Genomic DNA, 17,074 nt, shown 5'->3' on the forward strand with positions numbered 1-17,074 from the left:
ATAATGATGATCGTTGGATGCATGTAGATTAATGATACCTATGACATCAAATGCCCACATGAAAAATGGCCATGAAGATGTAACAAAATGCAATACAAATGAAGGTGCATGAATGGCATAATGTTTCTGACATTCACTATATTTTCTGACATGAGAGTAGTAGTTGTGATTCATGGTTAACCAATAGTATCCCGCTCTTAAGATCTTCTTAACTATCATCTAGACACCAATGTGCCATCCATAGAGATCTTCATGAAATTCTTCTAGAAAACTCTTGACTTTCTCTTCATCCTAGCACCTAAGGAGCTCACTAATGTAACCCTTTTTGTATAGGTCACAACCAAGAAGATAATATCTTTGTGCTAGTCTCCTAATAGCTTTCTTATCCCTAAAATGGGTGTTCTCAAGAAAAGTTTGATTCTTTAGAAAATTCTTGATATCATAGAACCCAGGCTTTTCATCTTTGGATCATGATAATTGACCTCTTTCAAATTATCTTTTTCTCTCACGACATAGGTTGGCTCTCCTAACTTTTTGAGAGAAAATGATATTTTATCATGCCCTTGATTCATTTTGGCGATGGAGGAAAGGTTTGTCTCAACAAATTGATTATTGTCTCTTCCAATGCGAGAGAATTCACAAGATTCAAATTTCATTACTAATTCTGAGACCATATCAACATAAGGAGTCAACTTTGCATGTTTGGTTTTCCAGACTCTCGTGACTTAGGAGATCACCATCATCGAATCACCTTGAATATGGTCCTTCTTTGCTTCTAACTCAATCAAACACATCAATCCTTGGATCAATGCTTCATATTTTGCAATGTTGTTGGTACACATAAAATTCAATTTGAAAGTAAAGAGAATCTTGTCAGGAGTGATGATAACAAATTTGATTCCTGATCTATTGATATTTTGAGATCCATCAAAATACATTTGCTAAATATGCTCCTCTCCTTCAATACCCAAGATATTTTCATATTAAAGTCATCACTTACTCCAACTTTCTCATCTATGGGTAAGTCTGCTAGGTGATCAACTATGGTTTGCCCCTTGATCAATTTCTAAGAAACATATTTCATACCAAATTCCATCAACAAAACTTTTTATCTTGCAATTCTTCCAATCAAGGTCGGTTTCTCAAAGACATATTTGATCAAATCGAGCTTAGACATGATTCTAACCTCACATGCTAGCATGTGATGTCTCATCATTTGAGTCGCCTAAACAAGAGCTAGACATGTTTTCTCCAGCTTGTATTTCTTTTCATATTCCATAAAGGTTTTATGATATAATAGATAGCATATTATGTTTTTCTTTCATCTTCATACTAGACAAGTAAGCATTCTAGTTCTATATCATTGATTGGCATGCACAAGAGTAAAGGTTTTCCTATGGCTGGAGGTTTCAGGATAGGCGGGTTGAGAAGATACTTCTTGAGTTTATCAAAAAAAATTTGGCATTCTTCATTCCAAATAAATTCAACAGCTTTCCTCAAGAGCCCAATGAAGGGTTTGCGCCTAGTAGCTAAGTTGGATGTGAATCTTCTAATAGCATAGATTTTCCTTTGGAGGCCCCTCAATTGCTAGAGGTTGATGGGTGGAGGCATGTCCATGACTTTGATCTTAGCAAAATCTATCTTGATACTACGCTTGCTCATAATGAAACCAAGAAGTTTACCCAACTAAACATTAAAGACACTTTTGAGGATTCACCTTGAGTTTATAGTTTTTCATGCGCTTGAAGACTCTTCTCAGTGAATCAAGGTGGTCACCTCGAGTCATAGATTTGACCAGGATATTATCTATATAGACTTTTAGGCAATCATGGGTTTGGTCATGAAAGATAACAACCATAGCTCTTTGATAGGTTGCCCTACATTTTTTGGACTGAAGGGCATGACAATACAACAAAAGGTGCCCCGGGTTGTGGTAAATGAAGTTTTAGTATAATCTGTTTGTTATGTTCTATTGTTTCGTCCAATCTTGGACAAACAATCAAACACACCCTTAGGGTCGCCAACTCTAATTACTTAAGCTATATGCATAAGTTTGTTAAACCATTCATGAAATATGCTAATCTTTTTTATTTCAAATGTCAGATCATGCATTCCCTTCTTGTTTTAATATTTAAATAATAAACAAAGCCTTTTGTTCTCTTTTTATGATTGCAACAATCTTATAAGTTTAGTTTGTTATGTACATAAGGTCCATCATTGGTGGGATGCTCTTAATCTTTCATTTATATTTTATGTGAACATATGAGTAGCAAATACACAATTCACTATCAATATCAATTCACTTGTTACATTCAAATTCACCTGCTCAATTCAAATTTAATTTACAATAGATACACAATAAATCACTGTTACATTCACATGTTTATAATTACATTGATTTATAATGAATCATTGATATATATACACACACACAATCGAAGATGGAAGTCACTCTTATGGATGCGTCAGGCATGCTCGTAGGTCCTTGATGACTCGATCCTTGTTAGCGATAAGGTCAACTTGAGTTCGTATAATGAACTCCTTTGCTTGAAGCAATTCTTTCAACATGCAGAGTCAGTTGGTCATTCTCTTTCAATATGCAGAATCAATTGGTCATCCATTCCACTTGCAGTTCTTATGTGCTTCAGACTCCTCACCCCAAGTTCTTCATCCTTAATGGCCTTCTTTGCTGAGGGACTACTTGTAAACTGGAGGTTGGCATCATCTATATCCTCATCATCGCAGGTACGTACCATGGATGACAAGTCGATGTCTTCGCAACCTTTGCACCAATCTTCAAATTCATAGAGGAAGATGTGGGGTAATCCTTCGTCCAATCATTCATTGTACACAAGACTATTTTGCTAGCTGCACAAAGGCGACTAGGTGGTTGATGAACATAACCAAACTGCCAGACCACTCAATTGGCCATTTGTCACACTTAATTCATGTTGTGCAATCAAATGTCTCTTCGCACAATCTCCTTCACTTGCACAACCACATCCGAGTGGTCCTCCTCCTTGTCTTTATAGGGGCACTACGTTACCTATAGACCAAAGTTTTATTCATGGTTAGTCATATATCGTATTATTTATAAAAAAATATAGAACATTGTTTGAAGAGTACTTACGTGTGTCAATGTCAGCTTGCGCAATCATGTAGCACAATGATCTCTTCTCATAGGAGGAGGACCCTTTTGTTCATTATATGACTGACTCCACATTACAATATATGGAAATTCAAGAACACAATCATATCTCAGAGGCCTTTCATTGGATATGTGCTTCCATATCCAAACCTGCAAAGATTAATATAAGGATTAATATAAATTAATATAGGTACAATACATCAATAATGTTTGAGTACAATAAAAAAAATACCTCTAACAAAACTAACATGCTGACCATGTTTCTTCTTCCATGCTTTATGCTCGCCCACCAAAGCCCTCAAGCATAGGGATAACTTCTTGGTTTGCACCTCCATCATGAACATCATCAGCAGTGTTATGGTGGCCTCCCTCATCTTGCGCACCAATGGCTTCTCCCCATGCAATGTTGACGCCATCCCCAGGATCCTCTTGCTAGTATTCGCAGACTTATATGCTTTCTCAACATCTTTTATTGCTCGATTCACTACTACTTATGGACCATGCGTAACATAAACTGCTCATCATTCTATAAGGTACTAATGGTGGATTTCTTTATGGTTGATCAATTAACAAGTTAGGTGTCATTGTTGAGGCACATGAAGTTCATAGCCAGCTATTTTCTTGCAGGTGCTTTCATTTCTCATCACATACTCAACATCCAAATTGTGTTACTCCCACCAACCACAAGACAAAACACATATTTCATTGAAGTCGAGCTAGAGCTGAAGAAGAACAAAAAGCAGCAACAATGGCAACATTACCCTCTGTTCTCCTGCAAGGCCCCACCATCATCACAACTCCCATCTAGAGAGAACGCCCAATCCTTGCTCGCCCAAGAAATAACTACCTTAAAACCCTAACCTCCATGGAAGAATACCATAGGTTTTGCAAATTAGTTAATGCCATGAGGAGGGGTATTAAAGTAGATTTATTTGAACTAACCATGGTTTAACCATGAAAAACTCATAAGTTAAGAGAGGCACTTGTTTGATCATTATTTTTCTAACCGAGGAACCCAACCATGCAATTCTTTCACGACATAACTAACTCATGCCAATGTTAAAAAAAAATAAACCGATTCAAGTCATTGTTTAAAAAAATAACTTTAGTCGTTAAAGATGTGATTATCGGAAAAACTTATCGTCAATGAATCACCACCTATGATTCACCAAAACTTGTTGTCATGGGAAAGCATGTTGGGGACTACAAAAAACCCTAGTTTATGAGAAAATGGTCATGGGGTGCAACAATCCATTTTTATAAAATAAAGAAAATTTGCATTTAATGCTCGTATGAAAATCCACACACAAAAAAAATCACATTGTATTAGTCTCTAATATTAACGATGTATATGAAAGTATGCAAATCCCTCAGGAAAACCACATATAAAGAGCATATTCACAATGGCATAATTTGCAAAGTTAGTACCTAATTTGCAGACTTCTTTTCTGAGTGCAAATTTCACATAAATTTGCAGCATATTATTTGTGTAGATCCCCACATATTTGTGGATCTCCTTAAGGATCATAAGTTCATGTCATATATGTATATTTAGTACAATATTTGCGATGTTACGATATATTAATATGAGGTTGGCACTATATCTCACAAATTTCATGTTATATATGTGAATTTAGTACGACATTTATGAAGTTTATAAGTTTGTATAATAGGAGGTTTATAAATTTGTTTATGCGAACTTCATGAGGTTCGCAAAAAAACCTGTGTGAATCTACATTTAAGTGAGTATTTGCAATAGCCAATGAGCAAACTGATATATGACACGAACCTCAAGAAGTCCATTGTATGAAGGGTAAAATAGTTTTTTTAAAGTTAAACATTTATAATTTTGAAAATCGATCTGATTTTTGAAAATTGTAAGATCTTTCAGAAAACATGTCATTTTTGTTGTACAATACAATCATTTTTTGTTTAAGAAACTCATCACAGTTACTTGAGAAACATATCTGCTATAGAAACACATTTCTATAATTCTAAATGATCATCAAACTTAGCTCTATTAACATTTTCTTTATATTTCTAAATATTTATATTTATAAAAAAAATATTATTCAATAAATGATTAATCAGATAATATATTTTACTATCTTATTTTACAAATATCTTTATGAAAATGTATAATTAGTCAAAAACTTGTACCAATTCTTTTAAAGGTCATATCAATGTTTATTAGTTCTTAGCAATATGTTTCAAAGTCGTATCTATAAGGGCTTCAAATATGATCATACCTCCAACTTATTAAGCCTTCACTTACCAATACCTCATACCCATATCCGTTTATGGTAACTATTTGTTGTGGTCTCACCTAAATTTATTGAATGCATAAAGTTTCCTGCTGCAATCAGGCTAAGCAAAATTTGCTCTTAAGACTCGCCCAAATCTTCACACAGCCTTTCCAACCCACTTGACCTTTTGCGAACCAACCAAATCTAATAGCGCTGATCAATACACTTAGAAGATTCGATAACGACTTTGACCAACCAAAACTTAGTAAAGCCTATATAAGCCAAATGATCCATGCCTTGGATTTTTGGGATTGTGTTGGTTTTAATAGCTTTTTTGATGAAGCATCTGAGTGACAAAATAGAGAATGAGCATTAAGGATAGATCAGAAAATGCTCAGACCATTTTTTATAAAGCATGTGAGTGACAAAATAGAGAATGAGCACTAAAGGTAGATCACAGACCATATTTTGAATACAAAAACAAAGGAACCACATGTAATGACCCCAACTAATCCTCATAAAAATAGTGGATTTTTTAACCAATTGCGAAAACTAACCCAAGAATATAGGGTCTCACAGATTTAACATATCAAACCACAAACAGACTGTGCATTGAATCAAAGAAGAATAATCAAACTTTATTAATCAATAAATAATGTCAAATAAACAGAGACAGTAAAATTGTCTATATCAAGGAGTCACTCTGTGAGAGAACCCAAAAACCAGCCATACAGGTTCGCAGTCTCTAGTCAACAAGTCAAGACATTACCGAGCACTCAATTTTGTAAAACAATTTTATAAAAATGGGTAAGAACCAAAATTCTTTGTATGAATTCGTCTAAAAATCAAAATAGTAAGGAAATAACATAAACCAAATTTATGCGTAAATTTCAAAGGAATACCACAATAAAAATTTATCAAAATCAACTTAACATTCTCACATTCAACAAATATCATGCAATAACACATATCATGTAAGACAAAATAAGCATGAATGCATGTTATACAATAAATATGCATGATTCAATGCACAAACATGAATAACTTATTAAGTTATTGACCAAAGTTGCTTTTGTATGCATGTCTCTATTAAATGCACATAAATTTAGTTTTCATTTTTTCTTAAACCCACGGATAATCAAAACAAGTATAAATTTTTGAAGTCTAAGTTAGGTTCCTAATTGTAACTTAACACACAATTTGTATTTTATTACTGGGTTCCATACTTGTTCCTCGATCGACATCAGGAATCTTCACATTCATCGAAACTGTAATATCGTGTATTTTTATACTTAGTTAAATTAATTTTTTTTTTAAAATTTGGCTAAGTATTATAGAAATATAAGAAAACACTCAATATTAGGATGCAATAATTGAGTTGGGCGTAGCCCAGGTCTCATCAACAAGACCTAAACGATCCAATTAAAAGTTGATAAAAAGTTTTATTTCAACCTTAAAATTCAAGAAAAATTCAAGCAAAATTTGGGTAATTTTTGAACGAATTTCAAAGGCAAAATTCAAGCTATATATCTTTGGACGCGTCTCAAAATTCTCAGTGTAATGGTATTTTATTTTCCTTGATTCGGGTTACAGTTGATCCAAAAATCGTATTTTTTTGGAAAAAGAGCAGTTTGTTGGTTTGGATCCGAATTTAGATCGATCTGGATCCAATAGATTTGATCCAAATTAATATGGATATGAACTCTATCCAAGACCTTTTTTAATCTGGATTTGGTTAAGCCCAAGACCCATTTGGATTTTTAGAGATGGATTTAGATCTTGGATATGGATCTAGATCCAAATCCATGCCCAACAATTTTTTTCAACTTTAAATTCATTAGATAGCTTTAAATTGGAGTTATTTAGTGTTAATAAGTATTTTATGTTATTAAAATAACCTTTGGAAATTTTTAGATACTTATTAATTAATTAATTTCAATTTCAAAATTTGATTTAAGTCTTGGCTTAGGACTCTAAGTAGAGTCTTTAAACCCATATAGAATCACTTAAGAAGTATCCTAGTTCAATAAAATAACTTTTGAAAGCTTCTAAGTATTAATTAATTAATTAATATTTACTAATTAATTAATTAATTAATTAATTATTTACTAATTAATTTTATTTAATTTCAAAATTTTATTTTGGTGTTTGTTTAAGACTTTTAGTAGAGTCCTTAAACACACATAGAAGAACCTAAGAAGGTTTGAGAGACTTAGAATCCAAATGAATTAAAAATTTGAAAAGTCAACACTTACGAATTTTAAAAATTTTGAAACTTTAGTGGGTAAGAGAGTCCCATATGGAGATGTACTCTCTTCTCCAGCCCATCTAAAGGGGCTGGAGAAGAGGGGGGGGGGGGGGGGGGTCACCCCTCTCTTGGCCTATTTAAACCTAAAAAAAAAAGCAAGGTGAGAGAGAGAGGAGAGGAGAGGAAAAGAGAGAAAGAAGAAGGTTTTCTTCTTCAATCATCCATCATTTTCACCATCGATTCGTAGTTTCTTTTCAATCTACGGTTAATGTACGAGTTTTCTCTCTTAAATTAAGTGAGAAATTGAATATAGATAGGATTTATATGCAATATTTTGATGAAAATTCATGGAAAAGAGTAAATATGGGCATTTACTCTAAAATGCATGGAGGAGGATTCATGGATCATCTTTCATGGATGTATTTTTGATTTCTTTCATCTTTTTAAAAATAAAATTTTCTACATGATTAGTTTTATGATAAAATAAAATTTATTTCATGATAAAAATAGCTTGTTATGTGTTTGCATTACGATATTATCGATTTCCATGGAGGATCCATGTTATGAACTGTTAGAGGCATGTAAATATGTGATGAAACAATATTATATGCATGCATTTTTCATTAAAAGTTTGTATAATGGTGTTGTAGTTGAGAAATCTGGATATACATGTGTTCTTGAACAAGCATATACATGTAGGCCAAATGTTCATGGCATGCATGTATTTTCGATTTGTTTTTTTTTTGTGAGGATATATGAATATGATTATGCCCTAGTATGCATATTTGAGCTATGAAGCTTATAAATGCATGTATGTATAGATCTGTATATGTTTATGGTACTTTCTATCCATCTAAGTATAATATGCACATGTCCATACTTTTTTTAAAAAAAAAAGATTGCAGGCTATTCTTGCCTATCCTTAGAGGTTTTCGGTCCGACAGCCAGACTAGTCGAACCCGACTCGTCTAGCCTGGTTTAGCCAGACTTGGCAGAGCCGTGACAAGTCTGCCAGGCCTACGTAATCCTCTAAGACCCGGTTGAGTGGAACTCGGGTGGGCCAAATTTAAAAAAAAAGAAAAAAAGAAAAAAAGACACAACCTTGTTTTTTAGAGGTTTGGGCTGGCTGGCAGCCAACCGAGTGACCCTGGAAGGTGGTGTACTAACCCAGCCTGAGTTGTGTGGTACCCTGCCAGGACCAGTCGATTGGGCTAGAGCCGAGCCCTGTTGGACTATTTTATATAAAAAAATGGATTTCAGAATTTAATAAAAGTTTTTTTTTGACAGACATAGACCTGTGGCACCCTTTTTGGGTTCAGTTGGGTCGGGGCTAAACCCCATCCGACGGGGTCGGCTAGGCTAGATTGGCCTACTTCAAAATATAATTTTAACACCATGTGTTTGCTTAAATATGGAATTCGAAATTTCATATGCATGTAAATTTCCAGATTTTGTTAAGTGTATGTATTTTAATTTTAATACATGCTAAGAATGAAAATTTTCACATGCTTTGACTTGGTATGGCATGCTTAAGCAAGATGTTATTTCAAGTTTGTTTCAAGTGCTTGTGCATACATGAAATGAATGTGTTTTTCGTATGTACGTAGATGCATGAATGTTCACATGTTATAATTGAAATGATTCATGAATGACTGTTATGCATTAGATCATGCATATTTACTTGTTCCCTTAATTGTTACATATTGGTGAGTGCATGATGTTTGTTCCCTAATGCATGTTAAAGGTTTTTATTGCTTAATTTATGGTCTCAATTATTTATTAAATTATTCGCTCATGCTTAATAATTGTTCTCAATTGTATGAATAGTCAATTGAGTTATGAAATTGTTATAATTGCAACTCTTTAAAATCTTGTATGAATCTTATCTATGTTCTTTTTACTTGTTTATTTCATTAGAGAGATTCATACACAGAATTCTTTGGATTCTGACACCCCTACTTTTGTATTTTTTTCACAACCTTAGAGGCCCAGTAAGGCAACTTGCTTTCGAGAGGGCTACGAGGGGACCACACGACTGTTTGGCAGATTCTTTTGGACAATGTTACTCTTCTTTCTGCTTTAGTTCTATTTTATTTGCTTATGTCTCAGACTCTATGTATTTTAATAAATAAAGTTTGGTTTGGTTTGAAAGATGAGTATAAGATCCCTTCTGGTTGTGGATGTGTTGTAATTGTAAAGGCCCTGGGTCTCTGGGAGAGTTTTCACACTTGTTTAAAAAAAAATCGCCATTTTTTCACGGTTATGAGTTGGGGTCGTTACAGAAACATTAAGAATCTTCACCTAATGCCGGAACATCAATAAAAATCATCAATCATTGATACCACTTTCTTGGTATATCAAAACTACAACTGAATCAACACCATCCTAAGGCAAAGTGGATGAAATCTTCTTAAAACCATCGCTGGAAGGTGAACCACCATATCGGGTTCAGGGGCACAATCGCACATGAAATTTTAGTATCCTCACGGTCTCCTAAGACTGCTATTTAAGATTCTCACACTGTGAAAGAGATATCAAGGAAGAGATTAATTATATTGTTTGGTCTCTTTTATCTTCTCAAATAATTTCAAGTTCTTTACACAAGAACTATTTTGCAAATCCACACGCAAAACCAACTTCGGGCCATGGCCTGCCACATTTTAACAGTACAATTAATTTTAGAAAACCAATATTTTTTAGAAATAAATTTTGCAATGTATAAATAAAATCAACAATTAATGGAGCAACACATGCTCCTTGCCTATAGGGCTCGCAGTGGTTCACATCTGACCACCAACACATTTTAAAAGTGATTTATGCATCCTTTGCAAAATTTCTTTAAACATGCAACACACACCTTGTTTCAAAATATGTTTGCAATGCACATTCAAACATACAACATGAATGCACATAAAGCCCAATACATATGCATGCGAACAGATGCTTACAACACACATTATCATGATCAATTTTATGCATAAACACCTAAACATGCATATGAACAAATTTATGTAAATATCAAAATAAACTTCAGAATCATGTGTATGATATGCACATTTGCAACATGGTATTCGAATGCATAAGCATACATAACTAATCAAAACGTATAATTGGATACACAATCATGCAACCAACATGAATGTGAGCTTCAACATGACAAAATTGTTCAGATTCATATGCTCGCGAATACTAGTAAATCTGGTTAGCTTTACATATATCTTGGACTAGCAGATCCAATCAGATTTACACTCGAGCAAAACTCTACAAGTTTGATTAGATTGCATACACACAGTCCATCGACAAATTTAATCAAATTACAAATAGAGCACACGTTCGCAACTATGATCAGATTGCGCATACACACGCATTGACCAATCTAATCAAATTGTATACACGCAACACATTAACAAATCTCATCAGATTTCACATGCACATAACCATTGACAAATATGATCAGATTGCTTACTCATAATACACTAGCAAATTTTATCAAATTATAAGCACACAACACATCTGTCAATCTAATTATATTGCTCACACACAACATATCGACAGAACTGATCAGACTGCTCACAAAAATATACTAGCAGATCTGATCAAATTGCTCACAAAAACATATTGGTAGATTTGATCAGATTGCTCATAAAAAATATATCGACAAAACTGATCAAACTGCTCACAAAAACATATTGGCAGATCTGATCAGACTGCTCATAAAAATATATCGACAAAACTGGTCAGATTGCACACAAAAATATAATGGTAAATCTGCTCACAAAAGCATAGTGACAGATCTGATCAGACTGCTCATAAAAACATATTCTATAGATACCCAAATAATATAATATTTGCAACAGTATGAATAAACAGATAACTTAACATAGTAAAGCACGATGAGCTACCATGAAAAGTAAATTTTATATATATATATATATATATATATATATATATATATATATATATATATATATATATATATAGGGATTGTGTGAGCCTAAAAACTCACAAAAAACAATTTAATTTTCATAGAAATATATTCATATGCCTAACAGAGAAAGATCGATTAACCTATATGACATGATCAAATCAAATCAAGAAAAAATTGATATCTATGGAAACCAAAAACATAGATATTTCAAGACCTAATGTTCTAAGGAAATCAAACTCTCAAAAAATAATTACATACATGTATATATGCATGAAATTGACACTTTATACATGTATATATATATATATATATATAAATTAGATTTTCTTTTTCTTTCTAAATTTACACATAAAATTAGTTTATACATATTTCTTCCCGTACGAACTTAGAGAGAAACCCATACCTTAACCGTAACATAGATAAGATCAAAAAATCACTAGATGTGTTGTGAAAAATTGATTCTTTTTCTTTTCTTTTTTCACTTCTCTTTTTTTTTTCCCTCTTTTACATTCTCTCTCTCTCCATACGAGTTTGGGGTTTCCTTTCTCTAACTCTCACTCTCCATAATACGATTTTCTAGAGAGAGAGGAGACCGACCCCTTTTATAAAATATTATCTCCTAATTTAATTTTATTTTTATTTTTTTAACTAGGATTTATATAGAGGGTGAAGTCCCCTCTAGAGAGCTTTAGAGAGTAGAGTTTTACTCAATGTAGAACTCTACCTCTTCTAGATAATACTTCTTTTTAATTAATTATTTTAATTAATTTATTAAATATTATATTTCAAGAATATTTTAGAGGGTGTCGCCCCCCTCTAGAAGTCTCGCTAGAGTAGAGTTCTACTCCAGGTAGAATTCTACCTACCTAATTTAAATTTTAAATTGATTTTAAAGTTTTAAACTGGCCATATATGAATTTGAAATATAGATCTGGATCTAAGATCCAAATCCATATAAATCCTATTTGGATAAGATCCTAGTTAATATGGGTCATGGACTATGTTTAGATTTATATTAACTTGAATCAAACAAAACAGATCCAGTCTGATCCAATCCAGAAAAAGGCAAAAATAGAGGTGGGTCATTTTTTAAAAATGCAATTTTTGGGCCAACCGTAACCTGATTTCAAAAAAATAGGCCACCAACATGCTCAGAATTATGAGGCGCATCTAACGGTATATATACCTTATTTTTGCCTTCAAATTTTGCCTAAATTTGGCTCAAATTTAAATATTAAAAATAAAAAATTTCTCAAATTAAAATTGGCTCATCTAAGTCGTGTTAGTGTGCTCAGGCCACACTCAGACACAACTAACATCACTTATTTTAAAATATATTTTTCATAATTTTATTAATTTCTTTAAATACTTAATTTAAAAATCATAATTTTTGAATTTAAATTTATGAAAAACACATGATATTACATCCTTACCCCCTTAAAAGAATTTCATCCATGAAATAGAAAACATACCGAATAAATATGGGTACTGGTTATGCATATCAGCCTCGGGCTCCCAAGTGCACTCGTCTAATCCGTAATGCTGCCAACACACGTTCATGAACGAGATCATCCTACTACGAAGTGTCTCCATCTAGCGATCCACAATCTCTATCGGCTTCTCCTCTATCATCAAGTCAAGTTGTACCTTGACTGCCTCGTAGTGAATTACGTGTGAAGGGTCAAGCACATACTTCCTCAACATCAAGACGTAGAAGATGTGAATTTGGGAAAACTGAGGTGGAAGCATCATACGGTAAGCTGACTCACCAATATGCTTAGGAATCTCAAAAGGTCCAATGAACCAAGGGCTCAACTTCCTCATCTTCTAGAACCTGAACACACTCTTCGTAGGTGAGATTTGAACAAACACATGATCGCCCACGATAAAACTAAACTCTCTATGCTACTGATCAACGTAACTCTTCTGCCTGCTCTGCGTTGCAACCAAACATTGTCGGCTCAACCACACCTGGTATACGTAGTGTTGGATAGCCTCAGGAGACTCCATTGCTCTCACTCCAACCTCATTCCAGCACACCGAAGATCTGCATGGTGTAGCATATAGAGCTTCGTATTGGGCCATACTAATATTGGCATGGTAGTTGATGTTATACGAGAGCTATGCAAGCTTCACATGCCTATCCCACTCTACTACCTAATCTAGCGCGCTCACTATAAGCATATCCTCAAGCGTCTGTCTCGTGTGCTCTGTCTACCCATCAGTTTGTAGGTGAAACATCGTGCTAAACTTCAACATGGTACCAAGGGATTTCTGCAACTAGCACCAGAATCGAGATGTAAAATGAGGGTCTCAGTTTGACATGATCGAACATGTCAACTTGTGAATTCAGATAATCTCATCCACATAAAGATCTGCCAAACTCTCCAGCGCAGACAAGTCAGGGCGCTCCAACAAAACCTTCTTCTCTCGACACTGAAGAGTCGCATTATATCTGGACAAACAATCCATACCCAAAATGACACAATAGAAAGTCATGTCCAGTATTATTAGCTAGGCAAAAAACTCATGCCCCTCGATGACTACTCAAACTGCGAAAATATATTTTTCACAACGAGTAGACACACTCATTAAAGACATAATGGTGAGAGTCTTTTCTAAGCTAGACAGAATGAGGTCAAGCAATCACACAAAAGATGATGAAATAAATGAATGGATAGCCCCCAAATCAAATATAACACAAGCAAGATGGTCAACGACTATGAATATACCTTCAATTAAGTCGGCCTGATCGCCCTGCTCAGTGGTCGTGGCAGTGTACACTCTCCCGTTCGGCTTCCGCTGCACTTGCTACTGAGGTCTCTATTGTTGCTTCTACTGACCACCCTGAGTTGTTGGCTTGTTCGGGCAATATTGTGCCACGTGTTCTGGCCGTTGGCACTAATAACACAACCCCTTGAAGAGAGGGCACTGACCAATGGGATGATTCTTATTGTAGCTCCTGCAAACAAATTGAGCATTTCCCTATTGTTGTCTAGGCTGAGGTCGACCCTACTAAGTCCCCTCCTAGTTCTCCTGTTGGGTCTTCTGCTTCTTCGCCTTTCCCCTACACCCTTTCGCCTACAAGTGGGTTCTTCCTTGTGTCATTGTTGTCGCTCTCGTTGCCTCTCTTCTTCTGTGATCCACCCTTGAACCACTCTCACTCCTCGTTTAGGATGGATGCAGACTCAATCACATCACCATACATTATAGGATGATTCATCATCATAAGAACCCAAAGACCATCCTTCAGACCGTGAACATATTTTGTTAGCCTTGACTTATCATCAACGAACATGTTTTTGCAAAAGTGCTCCAAATTGCAGAATTTGTTGGTGTAGTCCACCAAACTCATGTTTTCCTGAACTAGCTTGAGGAACTGTTGCTGCATAAGCTCTGGGGCATAGGATGAGAAATATGCATCTAAGAACTCTCCTTTGAAAGTCTCTCAAGGGATATCCTCCACACCAGCGTACTTCACCCATTGTAGGGTGTGCCACCACTTTTTGGTATCACCCTTTAGCCAGTACGTGCTAAAATCTATCCGCCTGTCATCAGGCAGAGGCAGAACACAAAATGTTCTCTCGATCTCCTCGACCCAGCTCTCAGCTACCTCTGGGTCAGCCTTTCCTGAGAAAGTTGGCAGATCCAAGTTTAGGAACTTTCGTAAGTCACTTCCACTCGTGTTCGGAGTGACCTCCGTAGGATGAATACATATCATCTGTTGCGCCGCCTACCCTCGAACATGTGTGGTCACCATCGTTGCTAGGGTATTAAGGACATTCGTGAGAAAATACCTTTGCTCTTGCTAGTCAGCTGATGTGCTAGAAGACGAGGCACAAATACGGGTATACATCTATAACATAAAGATTTATTAGTAAAATTGTACCCTGATCAAACCCACCCTTTTAGGATTTATTCAGAATAACAAGCACAATCGTACAAACACATAAATTTAATTCACATACATGAAATTAAATAAAATCATCCCTACAATTAAAAATATAAAAAATTCAACAATTTCAAGATAGTAAAAAAAATTACAAGATAACTCTTATCAGTGATGTAAAGACAACTTATTGAGTATGAGTTGTCACTTTCTAGGAGTGGTTTCTGACAGGTCTAACAAGGCTTAGATACCAACTCTGTATTATATAAAAATATATTGGTATCCCAAATAGTCCAATGCATGGTTTTGGGTCTGGCTTTGATACCAACTTTGTAACGACTTCAACTAATCCTCGTAAAAATAGTGATTTTTTTTTAACAATTGCGAAAACTAACCCAAGGATCCAAGGTCTCACAAATTTAATATACCAAACCACAAAAAGATTGTGCATGAAATGAAATAAGAATAATCAAACTTTATTAATCAATAAATAATGTCAAATAAATAAAGACAGTAAAATTGTTTATATCAAGGAGTCACTATGTCAGAGAATCCAACAACTAATGACACAAGGCTCGCAGTATCCATCCAAGAAGTAAATACATCACTGAGCATCCGATTCTATAAAACAATTTTATGAAAATGGGTAAGAACCAAAGTCCTTTGTACGAATTCTTTTAAAAATCTAAACAGTAAAGAAATAACATAAACCAAATTCATGCATAAATTTTAGAGGAATACCATAATAACAATTTATTATAATCAACTTACCATTCTTGCATTCAAACAAATATCATGCAATAATACATATCATGCGAGACAAAATAAGCATGAATGCATGAACTAATCTTGAACAGATTCAATGCACATGCATAAATAACTTATTAAGTTATTTATAAGAGTTGCTTTTGTATGCATGTCCTTATTAAATGTACATAAATTTAGTTTTTACTTTTTCTTGAACCCGCATATACTCAAATTGGGTACAAATTTTTGAAGTCCAAGTTATGTTCTCAGTTGTAGCTTAACATAAAATTTGTATTCTATTACTAGGTTCTACACTTTTTCCTCGACCGATATCATGAATCCTCATATTTCATCAAAACATTAAGAATCCCCACCTAATGCTAGGACATCAATGAAAATCCTCAATAATTGACACAACTTTCTTGATATACCAAAACTACATTTGAGTCAACAATACTACCCTTAGGCAAAGTAGCCGAAATCTCCCTAAAACCGTGGTCGATAGGTAAACTATCATATCGGGTTCAAGGGCACAATCACACACAGAGTTTTAGAATCCTCACGGTCCCCTAAGAACGTTATTCAAGATCCACACGTTGTGAAAAGGGCATCAAGGAAAAGATTAATTACTATGTTTGGTCTTTTTTACCTTTTTAAATAATATCAAGTTCTTTACACAAGAACCATTTTGCAAATCCACATGCAAAACCAACTTCGGGCCCTAGCCCACCACATTTTAACAATGCAATTAATTTAGAAAAATCAATAATTTTCAAAAATAAATTTTGTAATGTATAAATAAAATCAATAATTAGTGGAGCAACATATGCTCCTTACTTACATGGTCCACAGTGGTTCACATCTGACC

This window comes from Nuphar pumila, chromosome 6 (genome assembly GCF_984573655.1).
Source record: "Nuphar pumila chromosome 6, dmNupPumi1.hap1.1, whole genome shotgun sequence".
Classification (NCBI taxonomy): Eukaryota; Viridiplantae; Streptophyta; class Magnoliopsida; order Nymphaeales; family Nymphaeaceae; genus Nuphar; species Nuphar pumila.